The 10609-nt window shown below is 42.3% G+C and overlaps 1 long non-coding RNA gene across 1 annotated transcript; it reads right to left on the bottom strand.

Annotated features, from left to right (window-relative positions):
• Positions 1 to 2813: 2813 nt before the first annotated feature.
• Positions 2814 to 9149, bottom strand: LOC134156897 (uncharacterized). Its single transcript, XR_009962109.1, has 3 exons — positions 8826 to 9149; positions 5525 to 5737; positions 2814 to 4331 (listed from the first exon to the last, which is right to left on the bottom strand). It is a non-coding gene; the product is annotated as an uncharacterized LOC134156897 (long non-coding RNA).
• Positions 9150 to 10609: the final 1460 nt, after the last annotated feature.

Genomic DNA, 10609 nt, shown 5'->3' with positions numbered 1-10609 from the left:
CTGTAAGCCCAGGTCTGTGAACTTGGTTTGCATGTCAGGGAAACAAGTTCTGATGCAAACTCAAAGGTGCTGCCATGTTGTCATTATCTTCTGCCAGTGGATAGCGTAGGGTGGAATTAGATTTGTGTCTTTTTAGAGGGTGTGATGGCCTGGCTCAATATTCAATGGAAAAACACTGCATAAGAAAAAAATCCCTTATGTTTCTTGTGTATTATTTAAAAACAACACTGAAGCCCAAGCATGTCCCAACAGTGAAAATAGCTTTAAAGAAATAACATCCTTAAAGCACAGAACATGTGCTAATTCTCTTTAACTGTACCAAAATTTTGCACATACCCTGTCCTGCTGATCAGCCAGTTCTGCTTTAGAGTTTTACCGTATTCTACATAGAACAGCCTCTCACACTGTGAAAAATCAGTGTTACTTATTAAAAATAATGATAAAACTGATTTCCTTCATTTGCTGAGGAGAACTTAGCAAGCATTGATTTTGAATGTTGTTTTTTCTGACATAAAACCCTAGCACATTGTATTGGACATCAACCAATCAATTCTTGTGTCATGTATTTTTCATGTCAACACACAGCTCCGTAACTATGACTGGTGATGTTACACTGACTCTTTTGGAGTCAAGGTTTGGCTGATGATTTCAAGGTGCTCAAGGACTGAAGCCGTATCTCTGCTTCATTTAAATAAAAGAATATTTAACTTAAAATGTACAAAAACATGTGCTCGTTGTACTGGGTCAGGATTTCACTCCTGGTATTTACAGATGTGACTTGCGAAATGGCAGTAGGACTTAAGGAATTTCTGACTGCTTGGTAGAGATTAAGTACAGACAAGAAGGATTTTAATGTCATACTCCCGGTGCTGCCAAACAAGAAGAAAAGCAAGATGGACACATCTCAGAAACACTAATCAGTACCTGCAAACTTCTTGTTGTTCCAAAATAAACCAGAATAAACTATGAAGATTATTTTTTCAGTAGAACTTCTGATCTGACAGAAGAGCACAGATGCTCTGATACAAGTTTCCTCTGCAGCACTCACATGGGCTGTAGAGATGTTTGAGTCTCATCCCCTCCCATACCCACACCACTACCCTTCAAGTGGAAGTTATTCTTTTGGGCTTTTGTACGTATCTTAGTAACTGACTTGCAATTTCAGTAATTTTTTGTGGTTATTCTGTCTGTACTTTTCTTACAGACTTACAAATAAACAAAACCAAACCGGAAATACAGAAGTTCCATCGTGTCATGTCACACTGACGCTGTTTAGGTCATCAAGAGCCTTTGAACACCCACAAATAAGGTAAAGACAGACATGGTGGGAGCCAGGGACCACCATCAGCTCTGCAAGTAGGATGAGATTTGACATGTAATTTGAGTAGTTTCTGTCTGTTTGCTGGCAGTGATGTCACACTGACCACCAGAAGCCCCAAGTCCCTTGTTTATCTCTGCCAAGAACCTGCTGTAGCAACTGCAGACCATGGTTGGCATCATTCCTTCTCAGCCCTCTGTCCCACAGCCTCCATCCTGTCCCCATCCTTACATCTCCAGGGTCCCAGCTGCCTTCCTTACCTGCTAGTTCCTATTACACACTCTCCTCCGCATCCTTCTAACCATAGACAAGCTGAGTTTCTTTCTCCAGACTTCTGCTGAATTTCCAAACCATAGAGTCTCTTATTTGTTTACATTCCCTTCATGCTCATCCCCCTCAAGTGCATTTCAGCAGAACCTCCTCTGCTTTGAAGGTAATAAAGTTGTATAAAATGCTTGACTTGAATAATATTTTGTCTACCATTTATACATTCCAGTTTGCATTTTGTACCCAACTTTAACCTTTCTTGTGTTTAATTCTAGGCTTTAGTTCATGCTCATTTTATTAAGGAATCGTCTGCAGTGCTTAAACCAGATCCAGAATTCTCAAACCTCAGTGATTTTCAAAACAGCCCCTCAGAAACTGCAGTTTATTTGAACTTTGTGAACATTTTCACTAAACCCAGACCTCATTAACACTTTGTGACTGTTGCTGGCATCCGAAACTTCAAATGTATCTGTGACATTCAAATTGGGCAACTAATGTATTTTCCAATGTGACTACAAGTCTCACTTGTGGTGTGCCAACAAAGTTCATGTGACCGATGCAAGCATGCAATGGCAGAAGATGATATCAAAACCAAATCTTGCCAATAGCTTTCACAAAAAGATCTAATTATGGGAAACGAAGAATTATTCCAGCCAAAAGCTTCAAGTTTCAGAACAAGAGAACTAATGCAAACAGAGCTGGCATAGCAAACATTAGGAAACTGTCCTGAACAAGTTAATTTGCTTTGCACAACCCTGCAAAGCATATGCAGTAGTCTATACTGGGTTACACACTGGTCTCTACGTCACACTGCCTTTTCACCTACTACTAAGTGACATGATGCTGTCTGGTAAGATTTTGGTAGCTGGGTGGACGTGGGAGGAGGCTACAAGGGTGGCTTCTGCGAGAAGCTGCTAGAAGCTTCCTCCATGTTAAATGGAGCCAATGCTACCTGGCTCCAAGATGGACCCATCACTGGCCAAGGCTGAAACCCATCAGTGACAGCGGTAGCACCTCTGGGATAACATGTTTAAGGAGGATCAGCAACTGGACTGTCAAAGTTCAATCCACCAAGAACAGCAGAAAACATTACTTGATGCAGTTTTCCATTTCAATTTAGTAGCTTGCAACTGCTTTCATTGACTTATTATTTAAGCATTTGTACCTTCCCTGCAATAATTTCACACCAATAGTCTTTACTGTTCTTATGGAATTCACAAGGTCCCAGTGTGGATTACCATGGCATTTAATACTGAGAAATTAACATACTGATCAAGTTACCCGACTATAGCAATACAAACACGAGATTTGTTTCTGCCATGTGCTCTAATTGCAAGGTCAGTCTTCTTCTCTATTTAGGCAAATGACTTAAAAATGAAAGAAATTGTATTAAGAATTTCCAGCATAGAAGATGACAATGATGTCTTTTTAGTTATGAATCAGAAATTCACTGCCAACCTTAATCTACTGCAACTGAAAGCCAGTGATCTTTAACAAGTAGCTTCATAGAAAGTTTGAATAGTTTCATTCCACTTTCTGATAGATAAATTCCAGTTAGACTCATATTGAGGGTGATCTCACTTGCAAGACTAATGCTCTCAATTCATCTCAAAATTAACGAACTCCACAAAGATTCCTAATGCACAGTCAATTCTTCAGTCTACTTCCCTTTTGTCATTTCTCCCTATACCCAGTTCATGTTTTTGGGTGAATCAGACATCCCTGGTCAGCTGTGCCCATTCCCAAGGCACATGTACCCAAGTCAGTGCTGTGCTACCACCCTGGGGCTCCTCCGTGGCCCAGGCAATTGCTCAGAGTCAAAGGACTTCTGGGACCCAGGGCCAAAACATGAGACTTTGCTTTTCTCCAAGTCCTGGATGCTGGAAATATTGCACCTCCTTGCACATTAGCCAGCACCCATAGTTTCATGAGAGGCTGATGAGCTCCACAGCACCAGCTTAGTGCACATGGTTGGGAGCCAGCAGCAGACATGGAAAGAACCAGGAAAGGCTGTACTGCAGCAGCGTTCTGCTAGGTGAGCTGAAGCAATCACACAAGTTTGCCCTAAGGCTGCAAGAGGCGGCAAAGCGGCTCTCCAGCAGAGCCTGGATTGGAAACAGCCTGCAGCTGCCAGCTCACAGTCATTCTGGTACAGAAGTGGCTCCTGGTCCATGGTGAAGGAGCCCCTCTTGCCCTTTTCAGCCTCTTACTGTGTCACAGCAAATAGAATTTGCAGGGATGAAGCCAATGTTAGAATAATCATGGATGCGAGCTGCCTCCTCGTAAGCATGGGTGAAAGACAGTGTCTGGGGACATGCAGTGGTGTGAATGCCATAGCCTCTTCATGTCTGCGACTGTTTATTCTGTGCTGGTTTCTCTACCTCTATAAGCATTCAAATTTCTTGCTTTAGCAAGAACAAAATCATAAAGTAATCCAAGAATGCAGTACATAAGAAAGCAATGTAATCCTTGCACACTGGACTTCCTGCCTCCTGGGTGGGTGGAAAATGTCCCGAGTAGCTTCATTCCTGTGACATCAAGAGACCTCTTACAAGACTAATAGGGGTATGAAATGGGGAAACTCACTGGGGCAATTTTCTTTCTTCCTCTTTCATTTTCCACATGTGTGAATATACTGCCCTTCACCGGTAGATCCAAGTTTAAAAAAGCCAATTAGCTGACGCTGAAAAGAAAGACCATGTGCTTCAGTGATGGTCACAGAGTTCACATGTCCGTATTTTTTGACCTGAGAATAAAAAAATGTAAATAAAAGATATTTATCCCCTTTAAGACATCTTTTCTTTAAAAAGAGATGCCTGTTAAAAAAAAAAGAAATTGGAAGAGACACCTGGATCACCAAGACCAATTCCCTGTCATCATGACCACACAAGTGGTGTTTACTCCAAAGCATTCCTCAACCCCCCCCAAGCCATTAAATGCTCCAAATGCCTTTAAAAATGAAGGCTACAAAACCAGTATGTCATGGTTTAAGCGCTGAACCCAGGACAGTGTCTCAGCAGCACAGCAGGAAAGACCAAGGACATTATATTGAGTATGAGTCCCTCCAATTCCATGGAATTTCTGAGATGAAACACCTAAAGAAAGGACCACATCTCTTTCTGCCACAAAAAAGCAAAAGAAACTCCCCAAATCATTTACTAAATCTCACTGAAAATTCCTCTCTGAGCCCTTGTCCCATTAATTCGCTTAACACCAAATATCTGAGCAAAATATATTAACTTAGCTCCTCTAAGAACTGCTTTATAAGGAGCAAGTCAAGAAGTCCAGCAGAACCAGCATCTCATTCTGCCAGAGACTTCCCTCATTAACTGGGATGGTACATGGACAAGCACCGTATTCTTTTCCCAAAACTGGGGCCCGAGGGGGGTGTGTGGTGCCCTGAAAGCAGGACAGACATTTTGAGGTCAGAAGGGAACTGGTTGGAGCACTCTGCGTGCTGGTTGCTGTGTGCGGCTGCCCTGGCCAAGGCAGCGCGCAGCCGGGTGGGTTGGCTGCTCCTACAGCAGGTCAGACATGCCCCATGCAGTTCAGGTCCTGGATGAAATATTGCAGCCTCAGACCTCTGAGTTACATCTCACTGGAGACAGCCTGAACATTAAGCTGTGCCCCATGAATACAAAGTCTTCCCATAAGCTTTGATTTTGTTATTTTTTTGTCTGTGAGGGCTTGCTCTAAAGATGTCCAAGCACTGCACAGCAGGGGCAGGGACTCCTCCCTACATCTCTGCTACCAGCTCACAGACCATTTATCCCTTTGGTTAAAAAAACACCCCAAAAGAAAAATTTGCCCTTATTGACTTTACAAGCCGCTCCATTGCTCTGTGTTGGAAGCTGTTTAATCTCTTTAATCACCCAAGCAACAATGGCAGTGTATCACAAGCACACCGCAAGTGTATTACAAATGCCACAATCTTCTTACCATGAATCTCAACCTTTCTCTCTCCTCTTGGCACATACCCACAAGTTTCCCTAGTGGTTTCACTGCTGCTAGAAAAGAGCTGTTTTGTAGATCCCCTTGTTAAAACACTGTCAGAACACCACTGACATAGCATCCCCAACTCACATTCTCAGTTCTGCAGTATTTTCTCTGTAGCCTTTGAGAGTTAGATAGTTTTGACAACATCAGTGTGGTCTGAGGGGAAAAAATATAACACACACATTGAAATGTATTTAGAATTGAAGAATGGTATCATCTTCTTGAGGTGAACAAAAATTCCATGTGTTCTTTTAAGTGTTATGAGAAAGGTGCCCTTTTCATTGAAAAAGGCTTCTTCATTTCTGCAGAGACTTGTTTCCAATACAGATAGTGAAATAAGCTCTCAGCTTAGCCCTCAGAAGTCAGGTTTTGTGCCATAAAATTTCCCACCTTAGGGGCAATTCTCCAATGCAGTCTATCCTGAACCACAGTCATCAGCCTCAATACTGCTTTCTTTGTGGATCCCAGAGTTCAGACATTGGCATTATGCACCCTCCCTTCCCCTGCATCCTTTTCATTAGTAGGTGTAAGTCATCACAGTATGCTGGAGATCCTCAGCCTCAATCCCCCTGCCAGAGCAGGAACACCTGCTTTCTTTGTGGATCCCAGCCTGTTCCAGTTCAGACATTGTGTTCCATTTGCATTACCCCTTGTCCTATCATTGTTTGCCACTGAGTAGAGCCTGGCTCCATCCTCGTGACACTCCCCCTTTATATATTTATAGACACTAATAAGGTCACCCCTCAGTCTCTTCTCTAAACTATAAAGACCCAGCTCCCTCAGTCTTTCCTCATAAGGGAGATGCTCCACTCCCTTAATCATCTTGGTTGCCCTGCGCTGGACTCTCTCCAGCAGCTAGGTGTATTCCAGATCTCACCAGGGCAGAGTCACCTACTCAGTAGGTCCGAGGTTGCTTTAAGCAGGAATCAAGGTGTCTCATTCAACATTGTTATAGGTAACTCCAAATCTGCCCAAACAACCGAGCTGGAAAGTTTGACATTTTTTCTGACTTCCTAAGATGTTGGTGAGGACTCGACTCCAGCAGGGTTTGTGCTGCGCTGTATTTCATTAGGCACTCACATACAGCAGCTGGCACAGGAGAATCTCTCTGCAATTGTACAAGCACTGAATTTTGATCAAGGCGTCAGGCAGGTACAGGTGCTCGAATCTGGCTTTCCGATTCTCTTCGGACACAGTTGTTGTTTCTGAAGCTACTAAACAGCAAGGAAATAATCCACATTCTGTTGAGGAAATGCTCTTGTGCCCAGAAAGGAAAAAGGAAAAAAATCTACTCATACAAAACCTATTTTTCTAAGTTAAGGCTCTGGCTCTCCTATGTGAGAAATCTTATTCCATGGCTACATTTTAATGAGGTTTAGACTTCACATCAATACACAAGAGTCAGAAAGCCCAAACTTTTTATTGCTGTTTTTCTTTCTTGGCTGCCTTAACACCTACCGACAATTTCTATGTTGTATTTAGAAAAGCTGAAGACCTGCAAAATCGACGTCAGGTTTTGCAATTAGGGTATTCTTGTGCATAGCTGCCCATAGAAATAAGGTTTAAGCAGGATGGTGTCAGAATGAGGCCCTTGAAGAAGGCCAGAACCAGCTGTAGTGCTGGCAGTAGTCACAGCTGCTCTAGTGAGGATACAGTTAGATCAACACAAGTATGCCACACCAATATAAACTCCTTTCTGCCTGGAAATAGCTGAGCTATCAGATAGCCCAGGGGTTACCCAAGTTATTTTCTTAATACTTTCTGTGGCCAAGCAACTCTTTAAGAAACATTCATTTCATCAAGGTAGCTCTTTTATATTTTTTACCATATAGGTAGATTCCAAGAAATGCAGGCAGTGGTAAAACAGAGGGCTTTCTTCAGGGAAATAACCAGGGAAGCCTTAGTAATATGCACAACTAGACATGAACAACCAGTCCATACAGCCTTGCAAGCATCTTTAGTCATTCTTTTTTATCACTCCTGATTCTTTAAGTTTTTAAAGGCTGGATAAGGACAGCAGTTACTCTACACATTCACGGTGGCAAACCATGTTACCCTGACTGGATCCCAAGAGAGAGCCTTTCATAAGTGAAGCACTCAAAGAAGAAAAACTGTTAATATGCCAATATCTGGCTGCAAATCAACTGACAGGCCATTAAAGCAGTAACCTAACTGCATTGCAGGACTTCTGATTAAATACCTGGGAGACATCATTAGCTGTTCTCCATGCTTGACTAATGAAGGTAGTCAAAAGGCCACAAGTCCACAAAGCACCGTTCAAGTGCTTCTGAAATCTCATCTGAAAGACTCTTTGCAGAGTCAACTGAGTGCTGGGAGCAAAAGTGCAAATCTGGGCCTTAATGACACAGTAACACCTCAGGAAACAGACCAGCACATCCACATGATTCTCTTTAGGATCCCAAAGGATTACCCACCCCTTATCTTTGACTAAATTCTGCAGTTTTTAGTTGCTGAAATTTTGCCTTTGAAATCCATGGGCATTTGTAATTAAATACTACAAAGTTAGGACCTTGTAAGAGCATTTTCAATGAAACAGAAACTTTGTTCATAAGTTCTTAATTATTTCTAGGCTCAAGTATCAATCTTTTACTTATGAATTTTTAATTTAGTAAAGTGACAAACTCAGTTACATCTGAATATACACACTAGAGATTGCAAAAGAAGGTAGGCTGCCAGGAAGCAAACTTCTATTTCCTTAATTACCTTAGAAAATTAGAGGGAAGTTTAATGTCTTCACACTATTAAAATGTGGTGTTGAAGAATCATACTTCATGAAAAGAAAGAGAATTGTCTCTAAAGATGTCAGAACTGTTACCACTGCCTCAGCCAGAAGCAAATTCAGATGGACCTTTATGAGGCTTATACAATATTTGTTGCATTCACTTTAGATAATTAGCCTCCCACTTCCCTCATATCCTAATCCAGAGCCACTTGCAAAAGCAAGGCAGCAATATACTGAAAGAAATCTAATTTTCAATGTGTGCCAAATGTGACTTTAGCTTCAGAGTTGAAAGAACCATTAAAAAAAAAAATCACTTTTTCTAAATAATTCTACCCAAAAAACCTTGAGATTTTTAGACCAGTTCAAAGATACTTCAGCTTCTTTAATTGCTTCATTTTCAAGGTTCTGCTGCATAAACACAGACTACAAAGAGTACTCAGCAGAAAACACTAGCTACAAAGATACAGTTTTCAGTATGAATCCCTCATAATCTTGTCTTACCAGAGAGCATTAGAGTAACAACATGTGGATCCATAGACGCCAGAGACTTCCAGTACAAAACACACACAATCCAAAACCCCTTCTTACCAACAAAGCTGAGCACCACAGTAATTTATACCTTCCAACCAAAAGGGTGTGATCAGGAAGGTGTTTCAAGTAGGAATTAGCTGTGACCACCTGTGTCTTGTTATCCCTGAACCTTGGAAAGAGGCTAGCAAAGCAGTGCTCATATGAGGCAAAGCAATGCAAAATAGGATACATTGAGATTAAAAGAGAATGATTTTACTAAAAAGGTTAATTCTGCTGCTGAAAGATAAAACTTCACTGAAGTTGCATCCAGGGGATGAAAATAATCAGATTCTAAGATCAGATTCTAAGGCTGAAATCAAAAGGGATAGTAAAAACAGAGTTCAGGCCTCTCTTACACTGGCACTGTCTGGCTTTATCATGGCTGGAAAAGTCTGAACCTTATGGTGATGCTTTAAGCAGTTTCACATTCTCAACAGCCCTGGAAGTTTGCTGCCTTTAACATAAAAAGGCTTCAATATTCCTGCATTCAAAGTATGTGAGCATTCTTCGCAATGAGAAATTGAGACACTTTTCATACAAGCTTGAGATTAACACCACAGAAAAACTTTTCTTAATATCCTAGGGAGGATGTGATTTTATTTTTATTCTTAATTCGGGAGAATTAATTAATCCCTCGTGGTATAGTGGGAAAGCTAAAATGTCCACCGTATTTGAAAAATCATGGCAGTCAAGTGAAGTTCCCGATGACTGGAAAAGGTGAAATATAACCCCCATTTTTGAGAAGGGGAAAATGGATGACCCAGGGAATTACAGACCAGTCAGTCTCACCTCTGTGCCTGGCAAAACCTTGGAGTAGATTCTCCTGGAAGGCATGCTAAGGCACATGAAAATCAACAAGGTGCTTGGTGACAGCCAGCATGGCTTCATTAAGGGGAAATCCTGCCTCACCATTTGGGTGGCCTTCTGTGATGGGGCTACAGAACAGGGGTAGAGCAGTTGATGTCATCTACCTGGACTTGTGCAAAGCGTTCGACACTGTCCCACACAACATCCTTGTCTCTAAATTGGTGTCCTGTGTTCAGCAGTAGCAGTCAATTTTTCTCCTTCTTGGTAGCTGGCGCAGCGCTGTGTTTTGACTCAGCCTGGGAGCAGAGCTGATAACACTGATGTTTTCAGTTGTTGCTCAGTAATGTTTACCCTGACCAAGGGCTTTGTGAGGCTCATGCTCTGCCAGGGAGGAGGGGAAGCTGGGAGGAAGCAGACTTGCTTTGGCTTTGGCTCACCTGACCCAAGGTAGCCAAAGAGGTGTCCCATACCACAGCACGTCATGCCCAGGGGGTAAGTGGGAGTTACCCGGAAGGACACAGGGGCTTCTGGGTTGGACTCGTTTTTGGCAGGTGGTATCGTATTCTCTTCCCTTGTTATTTTCTCTTATCATTGTTGTTGGTGGTAGTGGTGGTGATTTGTGTTGTACATTGGTTGCTGGACAGTTCTTGTCTTAACCCCTGGGAGTTGCATTCTTTTGATCCTCCTCGCCATCCCTCCGGGAGGAGGGGGGAAAGGAAAGAAAGTGGGAGGAAAAGGGGAGGAGTGAGTGAACGAGCTGTCTGGCTGGGTTTAAACCACAACAATTGGAGAGACATCAATTTGATAGGTGGACCACTCGGTGGGTAAAGACCTGGCTGGATGGCCACACGCAAAGAGTTGTGGTCAATGGCTCAATATCTGGCTGGAGACCAGTAATGGGTGGTGTC

This window comes from Pezoporus occidentalis, unplaced genomic scaffold (assembly GCF_034315485.1).
Source record: "Pezoporus occidentalis ecotype Australia unplaced genomic scaffold, CSIRO_AGI_Poc_V1 ctg91, whole genome shotgun sequence".
In the NCBI taxonomy this organism is placed as follows: domain Eukaryota; kingdom Metazoa; phylum Chordata; class Aves; order Psittaciformes; family Psittacidae; genus Pezoporus; species Pezoporus occidentalis.
The sequence above is the reverse complement of the archived record's forward strand: the minus strand, read 5'-3'. Positions and strand labels throughout refer to the sequence as shown.